The sequence below is a fragment of the Ambystoma mexicanum genome, chromosome 13, assembly GCF_040938575.1.
Source record: "Ambystoma mexicanum isolate Mex_15411 chromosome 13, UKY_AmexF1_1, whole genome shotgun sequence".
In the NCBI taxonomy this organism is placed as follows: Eukaryota; Metazoa; Chordata; class Amphibia; order Caudata; family Ambystomatidae; genus Ambystoma; species Ambystoma mexicanum.
The window spans coordinates 35,573,884-35,591,944 of NC_090938.1; the positions used below are offsets into that span (position 1 = coordinate 35,573,884).

Sequence of the window (18,061 nt, forward strand, 5' to 3'; positions counted from 1 at the left end):
CTTGAAACAGGAGGAGGGTTGGACTGGCCAGCTCTCCTTTTGTTTCGAGTAACTAACTAGTTACTCGAAAACAAAAGGAGAGACTGGGCCCTCAGCCCTCCTCCTGTTTGAAATACAGACCTTTCATTCAAGGAGCCTGTGGTTAAAGCGAGGGGGGGGGGGGCACCTTGAATGAAAGGGCTGCCTGCTGCGTGCGTGAGCTGGGGCACACTGGTGTCACACCTTTTTGTGCCCCCAGCCCCTTCTTTTGTTTAAAATGAGAGGGTGGGCGCATCAAAGGTAATAGTGCCAGTGTGCCCCAGCTCCAACTTTTACCAGCTGCCCCCCCCCCGCCCTTAATAGAGGGGGGACTCCCTTAGGGGGCGTGTCCTTAGGCCACACCCCCTAACTAGGACCCCCCTCAATTCTCAATCCCACTTAGAGCACTGCAAGCACTGCCTGTGGGTAACAGCTCAAGCAGGCATACGTGCAGCCTCCAGGCAGGAGGGGGGAGAGTCAAGAACTGCCCCCCCCTCACCGCATATGCCAAACTTTCTCTGCCTCACAGCGCCTACAGGACCTAGAAGCTCATGGCCTTATCACCCAACTCCCTTCCTCTGTCGCTACATTAAGGTGCAGGCGGAAGCAGGAAAGATACAGAATCAAGCACTGTCAAAGCCAACAGGTCGGCCGCCATCTTTACAGGGAGTCCTGTTGTGTGTCTCAAGCATAAAGGTGCATCTTTCGTGGTCCAAGATTACAATTGCCAATGCATTTATTTTCAACTGACTGTAGCCTGCCAGTTGCGGGTGTAGGGGGGCACGTAAGTTAGTCCACGTAACCTGGGGCTGTGCCAAGGGGCATTTTCTGACCCTAAAAACAAGCACGCTGTTTCACATTGAGGGAAAGTTACCTTCTATGCAAGGCCTGGAAGGGGCGGGTCTATTCTTAGACCACGCCCCAAGGCCCCACCTGAACTATCAGCTGAAAAGCAGGGCCTTTCTTTGCTAACTGGACATGCGTGCCCACGTGCTCCTTTTCATTTGGGAGAGGCTAGGCCAATCCTAGTTTTTATTTCACATTCTGAGACTACAAGTCCCAGAATGCAAAGAAAAAAAACATGACTCTAGAATGAGTAAAGGTGGCCATTATGCATACATGCCAACATGCCCAATTCATTTCCAGAGCACTAGTTCAGGCCCGGATAGAACATTGCATTCTGTAACTTGTAGTTATAGTTTCATAAGTAGGGAAATCCAGGACTACAATTCCGAGAATGCAAAGTGAAAACCAGGACTGGACTTTCATCTCGACGGAATGCGGCATGGGGCATGGTGGGATGAACATAAAAGATGGCCGCCTAGGCTTGATTTTTTTCTCTTTTGATTCTAGCACGTGTATGGTTTTCTTTCCCGTCTGCAATCTAGAAAAACTACAAGTCCCAGAATTCCAAGCGAAGCAGGACTGGTGGCCTTCTCAAGCATGGATATGAGAAACTGGAGAGCTCTGCGTGTATGTGTGGGAGGAAGAGATAAAGCTCGTAGCTCAGGTCAGAGGTGGAAGCCACACCTCAAGAGAGGCTGGGAGGGAGGGGCAGCCCGAGCTCAGGTGAGACCCAGGTGAGCCGTTGACAGCCAGGGATGGGCGTTCCCCGCATCTTTCAAAAACAAGGCCCGCCCAGCAGGGAAGAAAGACAGGCAGAGTGGAGACTGGCGTGCAGAGGTAAACACATTCCACGGCAGGGAAGAGACAGCACCTGACAGGCAGAGGTAAACACATTCCAAGGCAGGGAAGAGACAGCACCCGCTGTGCAGAGGTAAACACGTTCCACGGCAGGGAAGAGACAGCACCTGACAGGCAGAGGTAAACACGTTCCACAGTAGGGAAGAGACAGCACCTGACAGGCAGAGGTAAACACGTTCCAAGGCAGGGAAGAGACAGCACCTGACAGGCAGAGGTAAACACGTTCCAAGGCAGGGAAGAGACAGCACCCGCTGTGCAGAGGTAAACACATTCCACAGTAGGGAAGAGACAGTACCTGACAGGCAGAGGTAAACACGTTCCAAGGCAGAGAAGAGACAGCACCTGACAGGCAGAGGTAAACACGTTCCACAGCAGGGAAGAGACAGCACCTGACAGGCAGAGGTAAACACATTCCACAGTAGGGAAGAGACAGCACCTGACAGGCAGAGGTAAACACGTTCCAAGGCAGGGAAGAGACAGCACCTGACAGGCAGAGGTAAACACATTCCAAGGCAGGGAAGAGACAGCACCCGCTGTGCAGAGGTAAACACGTTCCACGGCAGGGAAGAGACAGCACCTGACAGGCAGAGGTAAACACGTTCCACAGTAGGGAAGAGACAGCACCTGACAGGCAGAGGTAAACACGTTCCAAGGCAGGGAAGAGACAGCACCTGACAGGCAGAGGTAAACACGTTCCAAGGCAGGGAAGAGACAGCACCCGCTGTGCAGAGGTAAACACATTCCACAGTAGGGAAGAGACAGTACCTGACAGGCAGAGGTAAACACGTTCCAAGGCAGAGAAGAGACAGCACCTGACAGGCAGAGGTAAACACGTTCCACAGCAGGGAAGAGACAGCACCTGACAGGCAGAGGTAAACACATTCCACAGTAGGGAAGAGACAGCACCTGACTGGCAGAGGTAAACACGTTCCAAGGCAGGGAAGAGACAGCACCTGACAGGCAGAGATAAACACGTTCCAAGGCAGGGAAGAGACAGCACCTGACAGGCAGAGGTAAACACGTTCCACGGCAGGGAAGAGACAGCACCTGACAGGCAGAGGTAAACACGTTCCAAGGCAGGGAAGAGACAGCACCTGACAGGCAGAGGTAAACACATTCCACAGTAGGGAAGAGACAGCACCTGACTGGCAGAGGTAAACACGTTCCAAGGCAGGGAAGAGACAGCACCTGACAGGCAGAGGTAAACACGTTCCAAGGCAGGGAAGAGACAGCACCTGACAGGCAGAGGTAAACACGTTCCACGGCAGGGAAGAGACAGCACCTGACAGGCAGAGGTAAACACGTTCCAAGGCAGGGAAGAGACAGCACCTGACAGGCAGAGGTAAACACATTCCACAGTAGGGAGAGACAGCACCTGACTGGCAGAGGTAAACACGTTCCAAGGCAGGGAAGAGACAGCACCTGACAGGCAGAGGTAAACACATTCCACAGTAGGGAAGAGACAGCACCTGACAGGCAGAGGTAAACACGTTCCACAGCAGGGAAGAGACAGCACCTGACAGGCAGAGGTAAACACGTTCCAAGGCAGGGAAGAGACAGCACCTGACAGGCAGAGGTAAACACATTCCACAGTAGGGAAGAGACAGCACCTGACAGGCAGAGGTAAACACGTTCCAAGGCAGGGAAGAGACAGCACCTGACAGGCAGAGGTAAACACATTCCACAGTAGGGAAGAGACAGTACCTGACAGGCAGAGGTAAACACGTTCCAAGGCAGGGAAGAGACAGCACCTGACAGGCAGAGGTAAACACATTCCACAGTAGGGAAGAGACAGTACCTGACAGGCAGAGGTAAACACATTCCACAGTAGGGAAGAGACAGTACCTGACAGGCAGAGGTAAACACGTTCCAAGGCAGGGAAGAGACAGCACCTGACAGGCAGAGGTAAACACATTCCACAGTAGGGAAGAGACAGCACCTGACAGGCAGAGGTAAACACGTTCCAAGGCAGGGAAGAGACAGCACCTGACAGGCAGAGGTAAACACATTCCACAGTAGGGAAGAGACAGCACCTGACAGGCAGAGGTAAACACGTTCCAAGGCAGGGAAGAGACAGCACCCGCTGTGCAGAGGTAAACACGTTCCACGGCAGGGAAGAGTCAGCACCTGACAGGCAGAGGTAAACACGTTCCACGGCAGGGAAGAGACAGCACCTGACAGGCAGAGGTAAACACGTTCCAAGCCAGGGAAGAGACAGCACCTGACGTGCAGCGGTAAACACGTTCCACAGCAAGGAAGAGACAGCACCTGACAGGCAGAGGTAAACACGTTCCACAGCAGGGAAGAGACAGGAAATAAGAGAGGGCGAGAGACGGACACGAGGCAGCCAGAGTGGGCACCTGACACTGGAGTCACCCCGGGGTGCAGGCACACACGCCACGCTCACATCTGCTGCACAAACACCCATGTTTGGGCAAATCAGAGCGGAGCCCCGAGTATTCCAGCTTCTGCCAGTGAGCAGCAGCAGAGCCCTGTGGGCACACACCTTATGCGGAGGGAGGGGGCTGGGGAAAGGGGAGAGTGCCGTGAACTGAGCATGGAAGACGAGGTGTGGGGCATGGCACCACTGCTTCAGGCAATCTCTATTCAGGAGTTTTTACATTCGGAAAAAGTAGAAATATAACCTTTCTAAAAAAGTAGGAAGGCTTTCTGACTCCTTCGGTGTGATTAAAATAGGACTTCCATTTGTGGAGAAACACCTGATCATGTTATACACCAGAGCGGAACTTCCTGGGGAGCCAATGGGGTGCGCCATTGCTGTTTTGAGGAAACACGGAAGACAGGGGACCTCAACCCGTTTTATGACGTCTTCCCTTCCATGTCTTGCCACAGGGGCTATTCACGACCAAGGGTATTGGCTTCCCGAAAGTTGAAGGACTTCCTTGGAATGGCACGCTTTCCTCCCCAAACAATGTTGAGGGAGGCACGAGGCCAAACTGCCTTCGGCGTGCGCTAATCACACGTTACTTTGGGTTCTTGTATAGCGCTTTACCTGCTGTTGGTCTGTTTCGAAGCGCTACGGGCAAAGAGGGAGCAGAGGTGGGGTGTCGAGGTGCCCCTGCCTGCTGTGTAGGACCATCCGCTTGATCCGTCTACCTCTCATGTGCATGCGGTGGTAAGTGTCATGCGTGCCCTCCTGAAAGTAGCCAACTGCCGGGGTGGCAGGCCAACAGAGGGGTACAGGGTCCAGAGGACATGCCCTTTATTCCAGAGACCCCATGTAGGGTAGCAGGGAAGAGTTAACATTCACAGAGAGTCGAGAGCACATAGCAGTGATGTAGGGGAGGTGGGTGGGGGACAGGATGATTCCCTGCAGCGATGCTGGGCTGGGGGGGATTCAGAGCGGGTGAGAAGAAGTTGTTCCTTGAAGAGGGGGGTCTTGAGTTCTTTTCTAAACTGCATGAGGCTGGGGGTGTTTAGGGGCCTGCACCAGGAATGGCCACTTCCTTGCTCTTTCTGTACGCCCACTGCCCCCCTGGACTGAATTCTCTCCTCTCCGGATCTCCTAAAAATGATTGCCGCCCTCAAACCTACTTCTTACTCTGACGATATCATTCGGGCCTCTATCATTGATGAGCCTGGCCCTCAATGCACTCCTTGGCATCACCAATGCCTCCCTCGTAGGAGGATCATTCCCGGACACCCTCAATACTGGTCTCCTATGACCTCTTTTGAAGCAAAAATCCACCCTCGATCCAGACGACCTGGCCAACTACCGGCCCATTATGAACCTCCCGTTTATTGGCAAAATCTTGGGAATCGTAGTTGCATCACAACTATTCGCCAGAATCTATCAATTCCACCTCCTAAGTGAGTGCAGTTAGGGTTCGGCCCCCTGGTGCAGCATCGAGACAGCCTCCATCCAGGTAGAGGATGATGCCCTCCAAATCAATGCGCAGACGATACACAGTTGTGCATGATAGTAAATAGCAAGCGGCTCCCGCTTCATCTCCACGGTGACCTACCTATTATCTAGTACTGCATTTCGACTGCCCAACTCAATCTAAACCCAAGACTGAATTCATCCTCATTGGTTCGTCTGGTAAAAAAACAATTGTCCAGCAATGGCTCAATGATGTGTCCAGAAGGATTTCATCCACAACTCTCAGACTCAGAAAAATAATTGGACTTCACCACGGACAACAGCCTGTCCTACAAGCCACACATGCCCAAGAAGGCCCACAAAGCCTGGCTCAGAATATCTACCCTACAAAAAAATCAAACCCTTCATCCCGCCGCAAGACTTCCAGACAATAGTGCAGGCTCTTGTGGTCTCGCACATCGATGGGGGAATTCTCTTCTGAAAGGGGTCCCAGCTGGTCACTTGGCTCCCCTTAAAGCAGCCCACCACGCTGCAGCACGTCTTCTTAGGGGAGCATGGAAATTAGACCGAATGACCCCTGTCCTACGGGAACTACACTGGCTTCCACTGAAAGCCAGGATACTGCTCAAGGCTGCATGCATCATCTACAAAGTAGTCACGAGTAGCACAACGGCATACTTGGCGGCCGAGCTCCACATATCTGGTAGCACATGTTCCTCTCGCAGGAAATCGCCCAACTGACTTGAATCACAACTCGTCTGCAAAGAGAAGACCCCCAAAAAATCCTTCTCTTGTGTTGCAACCACCCTATGGAACTCAACTCCAGTGTCGGCTCGGAATAACCCCACAATTCTCCATTTTGCAAATCTCTTAACACATGGCTCTTTCAACAACACCGGGACACACAGACCACAGTAGTGCGCTACTGTCAAAAGATGGCAGCCCACATGCCGGCTCCCCACGCGTTCCGCTGCCCTCAAGCTAGGTCCGCACTTTAAACAATTTAAATTTCATAATGCAATAATCAGTCTTCCTCTCTGGTGGTGCAAGGCTCTGGGGGCAGCTTGCAATCTGATGCAGCTGGCTTTAGGGGTGATGGCAGAGGGAAGTTCGATGAGTAAGGGCTTGTGGAAACCCTTGAGGCAGGAAGCAGTGCGGGTCCGCTCCTCATGGGTGCTTGGATGGTGCTGCCAGGAAGGGCCGGGGAGCAGGGCGTTTCCTCTGCTTAGGTACCGCAGGGGCTCGTGCGGTGGCTTTGACCCCGGCATGTAGTGGGACAGGACAGCTAGAGCTCGGTGGTCTTCCAGTCTTCATGCCCCCCCTCTCTTCCAGTACCACCAGAGTGCCAGGGTGATATAACGCCCAGTATGACATGTCCCTCCCGGATGCACACTTTATGCTCTGGGATTAACACTGCGCACCGCCGCCATGTGTGCGTCCTCCAGTCCTCCAGGCGCTTTAGGATGGTGTGGCCGTGAATCAATGACCCCCCTCGCTCTATACGCCCCCTCCCCAAGTATACGTCGACCTTCAGTCAGTATGTTATTAGTCGCCATCAGTGGTCACTTCCTGTCTGGGCCCACTGCCACTCACTGAGAGCACCACCTGATGCAAAGTGGGGTTTGTTGTTTTGCGAAATTGATGCAAATTACATGGAGGGGGAGGGGCGGTGGTGTGCTCCATTTGTTTCCCTGCTGCTGAGGAGGGATGGGGGGGGGGCGAGGGGGGCAGACAAGGATTGGTGGATTGACATAACACTGGCCAGGCCTGCATGGCTTTCCAAAAGGTCAGGGCCAGTTGTAAAGTGAAAGGAGGGGCTTTCTGATGAGGTGAGATGGGGAGAGACTGGGACATAAAATCGGTCCAGGCCCCCAATGAAAATGAAAAAGTAGCACAAAATCACACCGTACAATTGGTTACTATAACCGAGCATGGCCGTCACGAGGGGGGTGCAGGGTGGGGGGGGCAAACTGCCCTGGGCCTCGCGGCACCCTCCCCAGAGTGACGACCACCTTGGTTATCTGTATGTCCTGCCAGTGTTCTGTCATGCGGGATTCTGACACGAGTGGATGTTGGCCGGTGTTCAATGCGTGTAATACTCGCTTCCTTATGCAGGCCTGTACTGCCAGTGCCGCCTGCTGGGTGCACGTCTCTCTATGCGCATAACACGCTTGTGCTCTGCCCAGGGCCTTGGCAAACTGTTTGCCAGCAGATGTCATTAGGTGCAATAATTGCAAGACGTCGTTCTTGTTTACTGACCTTTGAAGCCTTCCAATATCATAGCCTGTAAATGCCTCTCCATGCTCGAGACCTCCCATTCCGTCATGCCAGGCTTACCAGTCGGCTGGCTGGACCTTTTTTCCAGCTTTTGCAAATGATTGCTTAATTCCCCACTCAGGAGACCCCGACCCCTTCCCATAGTGCCCCACCCCAGTACTCCAGGTGCGACTCCCAGCTGGGAGAGTCACTGAGCAGCAGAACGAACATATGAAATACATTGAAAAATAAAACCAGCCTGCGTGCTCCCAGTCATTAATGAGCAGACTGGGTCACCCCAGCTTAGAACAGGTCCTTGAATTAACATGGAACAGAGCGTTGATGGATACGAGCTCAACTGTCTTCAGCAGGAGTAAGGCAATGCTAGTTGTGTTCCAGTCAGTGTTAGCGTCCCTCCTGTTTTGGACAACAATTCCCAGGATACATCACTGTTGGATGGCGAGCTATGGCTTATGGGAGTTCTAATACAACACAACCGGACAACATATTTGTATATACAATTTATAAATATCTATGCACGGAAAGACAGGCTTGCACAAAACTCCACCTGGAAACATTGGAGATAATGTCCTGCACTCTGATAGCTCAGGTCAGGCTTGGACTGGCCTATAGGGCAATGCCCGAACCAAAAACCCACAACGCTAGCATGTGCCTGTTGATACCAAGCTTTGGTCAGTGTTTCCTTGTTCCATAGTACTGTACTGCCTATTGTGTAAACCCTGAATACTGCTCATCTCCCTCTTGAGATAAGTCTGACGGCTCAGCCACAGCTACCAACTAAATCTGTGTGCTACAGACTGATACCAAAAGGGATTTATTGCTCATACCAGTAGTCCTAATCTGGTGTAGTGCTCCTTAAGGGAACTGCACAGGATTCTGCCTAACACTCTGGGCCACGTTTTCATTGGTGCCACAATTTTATGTGGCAGTCCGAGCCTGGGCAGGGCGCTCCTTAATACTGGAGTCACACACCACACGCTGTCATGGCATCCTATATATATATTTATGCGTATGATACAAAAGTTAGTCTGGCGTAAACCTTTCTTCAGTAGAGAAGTCTAACGTTGGTAACACACCATACATGGTTTCCCCCCACATGTAAACTCAAGGGGAGATTGCTCGCCTCTCCTGTTTGCGGAAGTGTCATCACTGACCTAGTGCAAAAAAAATAGTAAGGGAGACTAGCCAAATATTTAGCCCCGGGCCTCATCACACCTTGTGACAGCCAGGTAACCTACAGGTGGTGGACTAGTACCCAAGAGGGTGCTTGATCAAATATGTTGCAAATAAGGCTTTTGAAAGCATATTTGCTTTGTACAATCGTTTAAAACTAGCGCTTGGAATGCCAAAACCTATGACAGGAGGCGCTATACAAATGCGAGGCCCATCCTAGAGTTATGGGCTGGCCCTGCGGCGTTGCCCCATGGGGCAGTCCTAGCATGGCAGGCACGCGCTCGGGGATCCTGCGAGCCCGTGTCTGGAATGGAGAGGGGCATTGGCAGAGCTGTGTGTGGGTACTAGCATGAAGCCAGTCGCGGATTAAGGGGGGACCCGAATAGGGGCGCTGCAGGCCGGCATTGGGGGTGTGGGAACAGCGGGGGGCGCTGCAGGCAGGATTGGGGTGAACTGATAGAGGGTGGGTGCGCTTTCAGGTGGGGTGAGGCAGGGTTGGCTTTAGAAGGAGGCTTTGTGAAAAGGTCTTCAGGAGGCGCTATCAACACACACATTCCAGGGGCGGGGAGGGGCGGGGGAGGGGGGGCGAGTGTCTGGTGTGCTCTGGTTCTTTGGAGCGGTCATAGATAAGAGGCCTTAGCTGTGAAGGGGCAGGCAGCGGACGTGTAAGCAGAGAGATAACCCTGCTGCCTGCCTGCGGCCGGAGCCTCCAGGCCAGTGCAGAGTGAGGGATAGCGGTGCCGTCTGCCTCGCTGTGGGCCATGGCCCTGTGCAATAGTGTTAAACAACCCCCCCGCCCCCTAGCTCCCCCCCTTATTATCCAGTGGGATCAGACCCCATCACCCCTGCACTGGGCACGCAGCGAGACTTCGTGAACATGAAAAGGCATTTACAGAGCAACGGGGTGGGCTCGGACACGCACGTGAGGTGGCCGCACGCATGTTGCACGTGCTGTCGCCCCATGCACCTACGGGCTGGGCTCGGACACGCACGTGAGGTGTCCGCACGCATGTTGCACGTGCTGTCGCCCCATGCTCCTACGGGCTGGGCTCGGACACGCACGTGAGGTGGCCGCACGCATGTTGCACGTGCTGTCGCCCCATGCACCTACGGGCTGGGCTCGGACACGCACGTGAGGTGGCCGCACGCATGTTGCACGTGCTGTCGCCCCATGCTCCTACGGGCTGGGCTCGGACACGCACGTGAGGTGGCCGCACGCATGTTGCATGCATGTGAGGTGGCCGCACGCACGTTGCACGCACGTGAGGTGGCCGCACGTTGTTGCATGTGCTGTGGCGCCATCCAATGCGTCTTAGTGTTGGAATGTTAACCGGCGGATCCGAACCTGGGCTTCCTGTATGCGGCCGCCCGGGGGACACCTGCCAGCAGAGTCGGCTTCTACACCCACTCCCCCACCCCCTCCCCTCCCCTCCTTCTGATATTCTGAGCCAGGGGGCATGAAACGAGGAATTCAATTCTGTGCGAAAACCCGAGCTCGCAGGTTTGAATTCGGGCAGGGACGGCGACTCCGCCTTTCATTATTCCCCGAGTACTGGCCACACCTGCTGTGGGTGCAGCGCTTAGAAGGTAGAAGGCGCTCCGTACAAACACGTTCAGTTACACCGTGCCTTTTTGTGGGGAAAGCCTACCTGCGAGCGATGGAGGTGCAGCCTGTCCGCAGGACCCGATCCGCAGGACCCGATCCTCACACGGGGGTCCGGGAGCCCCGGCCGTCGCGAGGACCGATCCCCCGAGGACGCCCACTCCCTCGGGCCCCGGAAGGTGGGGGGTCGGCTCCTCAGTACCCAGGATGGTGGCGGCGCCCCCAGCACTCCCTGCGGCGCATCTCTCCCTTAAGAGCCAAGGAGGAGGGGGTGTCTTCAGCTCTCCTATGCAGCCCCAGGGGTCTCTCTGGGTCCCGTGGGGGTGATGCTCAACCGATCGGGGTTTCCCCAGTACTCCCTCCGGGCAGGTCTCAACAGCAGCCGGTGCTCGGGGTGTGAAAGCACTGTGTCCAAAACACACAACTGCAGGAAGGTGAAGGGTGACAGGGAGGGAATGCGAGCCTGGGCGGGGCGCCTCCCGCACCGCCCCCAGCCCGCTCTCCGCCCACCGCCACGCCTATAGCGCCCAGAGCTGTCACCGGCCGCACGGCGCGCTTTACGATAGCGCAGCGGAAGGCCCCCGGGGCTGGAGGCCTCGCGCCCGCCCCCCACCCTCCCCTCAGCAAATGTAAACTCGCCTGAAGAAGAGAACTATCTGAGAAGGACGAGGCTCCAACATCCGAGGGACTCCTCCCCACCCCTCCCCGCCCGGATTCACCCCCCTCCCCCCGCGCAGAGAAAGTCTGCCCGGGACGCACAGAAGCGCCCACACTTGCGGATCTTGACTCTGACATTACAATGGAAAGTGCTGAAGTGGCGCTTTGTGACCGCTTCTTGCTGAACACAATACTGAATGCTGCACTTTAAAGTGCACCGGCCAGCAGCACGGCTGCAAGTTACCCGCGCACAATGCGCCGCACCGGCCCACGAATGGTCCCACACTCGGCCTCTATGGGCTAGGTCGGCCCTCCGCCGGCATTGCCCTGGGGCCCTGCCGGCCAGTCCGACTCTGATGCATTCCGCGGGGGGGGGGTGGGGGGGCGGGGTAGACAAGAGAACCCAACTCCGCAGTCCAGTCAGGGAAATTCATCCATTTGAAAGACCTGGTAAAGTTGTAGGCCCTTAGCGTAATCATAGCGCCTATGCTGGCAAGAGTCCACTTCTAAGCGAATAGGGCTGCTTCTAATAATGAGGGGGCAGGGTGAGGTATAGCATGTTTGCTTTCTGATTAATCAATCAGGGGGGAGGAGTGATGGGGATGCACGGGGGGGATGGGGAGGGTTGGGGGGCATATACGGCGCTTTTCTGGAAAGTGCCACACACTGCACTCATTGTTGCAAGTATTTCCTCGACCGTGCAGGGGATTTTGTATAAGATGATCGCAAACCAGATTGTCCTGGATGATGTCCAAGCAGGACGAAACTCGTCTATGATTGTTACACATCTTCGGGGCATACATTTCTCTACCCGTAGATTACCCTGAGTGCTTTTAGGATCCCTATATAGGCCCTACACAGATGGGCCTTATTTTACCCATATGATGCATACATTTTTTTGGGTGGGATGTACATTCTCTGCCTGCCACCCCACAAGTCCTGGCGACTCTGCCTCTTCCCCAGGACCAAAGCCTTATATGTTATATTGTTTAGTTACTGCAGTAATCTGGTCTGGGAGGAGTGCAGAACTCAACTTCACCTGACACTGATTTTTGAAGAAGAACCTGTTTGCAGCCCTGGAAGCTTCACATTCATGAACAGTTCAGAAACCCAAGAGAAGGCACTTGTATACTATTCAAATGGATCAAGCGAGCTCTCGACAAGCAGACGCCCCAAAAAGCATGTGTGTAGATGGTGCAGGGTGAACCTCCACCTTCTCAAGAAAGAGAACAAGTCCACTTACTACAGAGAGCTCTGAATCTGCAGGGCGGAGGGGGTCATTGCCAAGACAGGCCAATATTCACTTCTCAACTAGTCCACAGAGCAAGGGGGAGGTCCGCAGACATTACAAGCTGTATGCGTCAAACATTTATTTACAAAAAAAAGCCACAGTGAATCACGATGACTGGCCAAACTCTCACTCTTTTTCCAACACAGCAATAATCCTGGGAGAACGCTATCTGCCACCCACTTTCTGATTACACAGACACAGTTTGTGCTCTAGCACTTTGAGCATCTTGCGTGCTAGATGGAATTACCAATAATGACCTCGGACCCAAATAACCGGACAATATGGCAAAGTACTACTTCATTATTAGCATAAAAATAAAGTAGGCCAATCGGGCGAATAGTAATTCACACACTCGCACCCAAATGTGATTATACAAAGGTTTTATACCTCAATATGCCTCATCTATGATGTCATCCTATGTGGCAAACTAAAATCTATTGAAGGGAGGGATTGGTTAAGGGAACATGTGCACCTATAGTATGTATACATGTTAATAACTTCATTGGCTGGCCCTTATCTGGTGGGTACGCCTCAAACTACCTCTGAATACGTAAAATACTTATAGCGGAAAATGGCAGCGGGTTGGTCTTTGCAACATTGTATAGCATGTTTCTACATAGACCCTCTGATTGGCTGGCATGCTTTCCCAACCTTGGACTTTCGACTCATTAGCAGCACATAAGCAAAACCAAACTCATGTGCCAGGAGTAATGTCAGAATACTCCCCACTTTCCCAATTAGTGCATCATCTCTCATCGGTCAGACCCCAAGCCAAGGCGTCTCCTTTGTAGTAGTTGGCCTCTGGAGACTTTCTCACTCCATCTTGCATCTTTGATTGTCCAATACTTGGCCCGCGCAGACGTTTTCCTCTTCACTTAATCTAAGAGAAATACGTCTTACGTACATGGCCTATCCTCTTGACTCCCTTTGTGCCTTGCAATCATTCCTTGAAATAGCATCCTTGATCTTAAACCATTAGACTCATCTTTATTCCTCACATGAAGCTGTTTTTCCAGCGTCTCCTGACTCTGCAGCCCTGATCTGTCTCTGATGTAGCTTGAATGGTTTTCATACGAGTCTGGAGTCCATCTTTCCATCATGGCCACTCTAGCCACGTTATGTTTTCCTTTGCAGCAAGCTTCCATATGTCGTGCCTACCTTGCGTTTCTGCGTATATATACTCTTATTAGTCAGCAGGTTACTGTATCTTATTTGCATATATGATTTCTTTGTATTCAATTACATGTTTCTATGGTTACTTCAGTTACATCTTTATTCTCTGAGTATTTGCATATCATTTCAGTGCGTCTTAGTATATTTCCTTCATGACGTCACTCTGTCCTCATAAGATTTCACTTACAGCTCTATGATGTCCAAGGGTGTGTGTGCAGACATCCTTCCACCCTTTCAGTATGAGGACACATTCGATACGGTTGTCTGAGTGCATATCGTCTCTCATACACTCCATGCGGTAGTGGGATTACACCTGGTGTCTCACACAGGGCCCTTCTGCTGCTGTTTCAGTATGACGGAGGTAAGGAGGTGGGAGCTAGGGATGTCGTGTTCACCTGCTTCACCTCTCCTACATCCCTCTCCCACAATATCACACGTGCGTCGCTCAAGAGTCGAACCTCTCACTGCTACTCTTCACCACCTGCCTGACCCCACTATTGGAAAGCAGCAGCAGCTTAGGACTCACCTGCTACAGTTCAACTAATGACACACACAGATAAAATATATGTGACCAAACAAACAAAATCAGAATCTATAGCAGCGTGAGGGCCACCCCACAATTATTGCTTGGTTGGAAGAAATGGGAGCCTTCCTTGAACCGCCTGTGACCGTCAAACCCCTTGGATCTGTCATGGATAAACCCCTGTCCCGGAAAGGAAGTGAATGCAATAGCCTGATGCAGCCTTCTCCTCCTCCCTGAGTCCATCCATCGCGCCTTCCTACGCCGATCCCTGGCAGCCAACGCTCCGGTGTCCCCAAGACTCGACTACGCCAACAGCTTTCATGTAGGACTCCCGGGTAACCGGCTAATGCCTCTCCAACGAGGAGAAACCTCAGCAGACAGGCGCTTCCTCTTCCCTGGCTGCGAGTAAAGCACAGGGTCCACTTCCAAGCTCTTCACCAGAAGAACGAGCCAGGACCCTGTGGCCTGATAGACCTCCCCATGAGGCATCCTTGCGATTCTCCCGGGGCTCTCAGGTGCTCAGCCCCGGGACTTCTTTTCAAACATCGGCTGAGCACAGGCGCTTTTGGCTGTGCTATTTATAGAGTTGACTCCCTGCTTTTTCCGGGATGGCTCCATCCCACCCCAGCCCTTCCCTTGCAAAGCGGGTGCCTCGGATACAAAGCAGAGCGCTTCTCACGGGCGCCCCCGTGGCGAAATAATTGGGTTTCTGCCTACTGTCTCCTTACAGTTTTGATAAATTCACTAGGGCAAACAATTTTTCGAAGGACTGTTATGTTTCATATTTTTATATGTTTCATTTGATATGTAGAGGTTTAACACGTTGAGAAACAGTCTCAAGATGCCACAGCAAATAAGACCCAAACTATTGTGACCTGCGGGCTGCGAGGAATGCGCGGCACCTGCAAGTGCGCTACAGTAAAACAAACTGAGGGCCCTGACTCTCATTTATTTGTGCAAATAAGGCACTGACATCCTCCCTTCACCACTAAGCCGCTCACTATCCTTCTTATCCTTCTCTCCGCCTCCCACGACGCAAACACCTTTCCCCACACCTTTCCCCACACCTTTCCCCACACACAGCAATGGAACTCATTCTGGCAGCCTTCACCATCATCTGGCACTACCCTTCACCATCTGGCACTAACTCCAGCCGGGCTTTACCCTTCACCATCATCTGGCACTAACTCCAGCCGGGCTTTACCCTTCACCAGCATCTGGCACTAACTCCAGCCAGGCTTTACCCTTCACCATCGTCTGGCACTAACTCCAGTCGGGCTTTACCCTTCACCAGCATCTGGCACTAACTCCAGCCGGGCTTTATCCTTCACCATCATCTGGCACTAACTCCAGCCGGGCTTTACCCTTCACCATCATCTGGCACGAACTCCAGCCGGGCTTTACCCTTCACCAGCATCTGGCACTAACTCCAGCTGGGCTTTACCCTTCACCATCATCTGGCACTAATCCAGCCGGGCTTTACCCTTCACCATCATCTGGCACTAATCCAGCCGGGCTTTACCCTTCACCATCATCTGGCACTAACTCCTGCCGGGCTTTACCCTTCACCAGCATCTGGCACTAACTCCAGCCGGGCTTTACCCTTCACCAGCATCTGGCAATAACTCTAGCCGGGCTTTACCCTTCACCATCGTCTGGCACTAACTCCAGCCGGGCTTTACCCTTCACCATCATCTGGCACTAACTCCAGCCGGGCTTTACCCTTCACCAGCGTCTGGCACTAACTCCAGCCGGGCTTTACCCTTCACCAGCATCTGGCACTAACTCCAGCCGGGATTTACCCTTCACCATCATCTGGTACTAACTCCAGCAGGGCTTTACCCTTCACCATCATCTGGCACTAACTCCAGCCGGGCTTTACCCTTCACCATACCATCATCTGGCACTAGCTCCAGCCGGGCTTTACCCTTCACCATCATCTGGCACTAACTCCAGCCGGGCTTTACCCTTCACCAGCAACTGGCACTAACTCCAGCCGGGCTTTACCCTTCACCATCATCTGGTACTAACTCCAGCAGGGCTTTACCCTTCACCATCATCTGGCACTAACTCCAGCCGGGCTTTACCCTTCACCAGCAGTCCCAACGGTCCATGACCCACCTGTTTTCAGGCTGACCTTCCTGGGGTGAGTCGAGCAGTATACTAATACCTAGGTATCCCCTCTAGCCCCCTGCCCATAAGTGTCCTCACCGAGAACCACAGAAAATGGGGCCAGCCAAACTGCACCGGCAAAGTCTTCAGGATTCCCACCTTGCCCCTCCCTCTCCTCCCATTAACCTTCCCCTACGCTTCACCACGTGCCAAGAGGCCACCAAGAAGGCACAAGGGGTGCTATAGAATACCCCTGCACCTTCCGAAATGGATCTGCGTTGAAAGAAAGAATCCCAAAAGCTTGAGTTACAAAACTTGCAAGCCCACTTGTTTGCATTTTGTAAATCAAGCTTTTGGGATTTTGGTTGTTTGTCCCCCGCTGTGCATTTGATGTTTGCAGCCCATAAAACTGAACTAGGACAGCGGGGGACACCCCCACAGCACATGCACCCAGAATCCCAAACTACGGGAGCAGGGCACACCCCGCCACCCCCGCTTCCCTTGGTCGGTATTATGGGCTTCTGTCTTTTTTACGTGGCCAAATGCCCCCTAAAAGTGCATTCAGCCTTTTTTCTCAACCTTTTTGACCGAAACGTTCAGAAACTACTTGTCATATCTGGAGCTTGATGCAGGGGTGAAGCAGTGACAAACCAACTTCCAGGGCGCCAGTGGTCCTGGGGTGAATATCAGTTTCTAAACCATCAATCAGCCCCACACCTCTAGAACACCAGAAGCAAACCAAACAGATTAGAAACTCAAGCAAATTATAAACCTCCTTGTCCAATTTTGGTACCTTGGACAGAAAGGCAGGCTTATCTCTGCAAGGTCGTGGATCGTTGGTTAGTTGCAACATGGTGAAAATACTATTATTACCCAGTGATAAAAGGGACTGTGCAGTCATGGTTGTATACAAATAGCTACTTTATTATGATCACAACAGACAGTTCTAGCACACTACAAAATACAACCCACCCTGAAAAGGAACACAGAGGACAGACAGTTTCAAAGAAGGAAAAGGGATGCACTCTGGATACTAGACAGGAGGGTAGCCAGTACAGTAATTAATTGCAATAGTTCAAGGATACTTGGTTTCAGCACAAAGGGAGCAATGGGTCGTAAAATGTCACTGGGAGCCTTTGGAGAAGGGCCAGGGGGACAGAACCACAATGTACCTTGTGCTTGGGGGCAGGCAGTTTGGCGAACAAGGCTGAAAAGAAAGCTTCAGGCCGGCCTACACGGCGGCTCAGGGTCAGGAATCATTGCCTCAGTGCTGGTTGGTGCGTCTGAAGCACTGGTCACGTCATTTCGGACGACGTTTGCGACTGCAGCGTGACAACAGTCAGTGGTGCAGTGGGTTGCAGCTCGAGGGGCTCCACTGACTTGAAAATGTACTTTAAGGGGGACGCTGGTTGATGCTTGTCAAAGTACGCCTCCTAGCTTCTTCACTGGGCTCGTGTAGTCCTTTAAGGCAGACGGCCCAAAGCTGAGGACAGTGCTGCAGGCAACGGTCTTGTACTGAGTTTTTGGTTCAGAGACTCTCTGGAACTTTTCACCTAGAAAGCTTGCTTGCAGAGCCTAACAGGGTTCGCTGCGTGCTGGCTGGGTACTGGTTCTGGAGCTGCTGGAGGGTCCTCTGGATTCAGTATCTCCCTCTGTTCCCTGGGAGATGTTTAGGGGAGGGATCCT

At 52.8% G+C, this 18,061-nt stretch overlaps 1 protein-coding gene across 5 annotated transcripts in view; it reads right to left on the minus strand.

Moving 5' to 3' along the window:
• Positions 1–18,061, minus strand: part of PLEKHA6 (pleckstrin homology domain containing A6) — a 534,942-nt gene that overhangs the window by 229,054 nt on the left and 287,827 nt on the right. The window contains exon 1 of one of the 5 annotated variants that reach the window (XM_069633110.1): positions 10,666–11,060. The exons of the other annotated variants lie outside the window; for them this stretch is intronic. The gene's annotated coding sequence lies outside the window, so the exon portion shown is untranslated. Of the gene's footprint in view, positions 1–10,665; positions 11,061–18,061 lie in introns of those variants that run through there. 5 annotated transcript variants of the gene reach the window in all.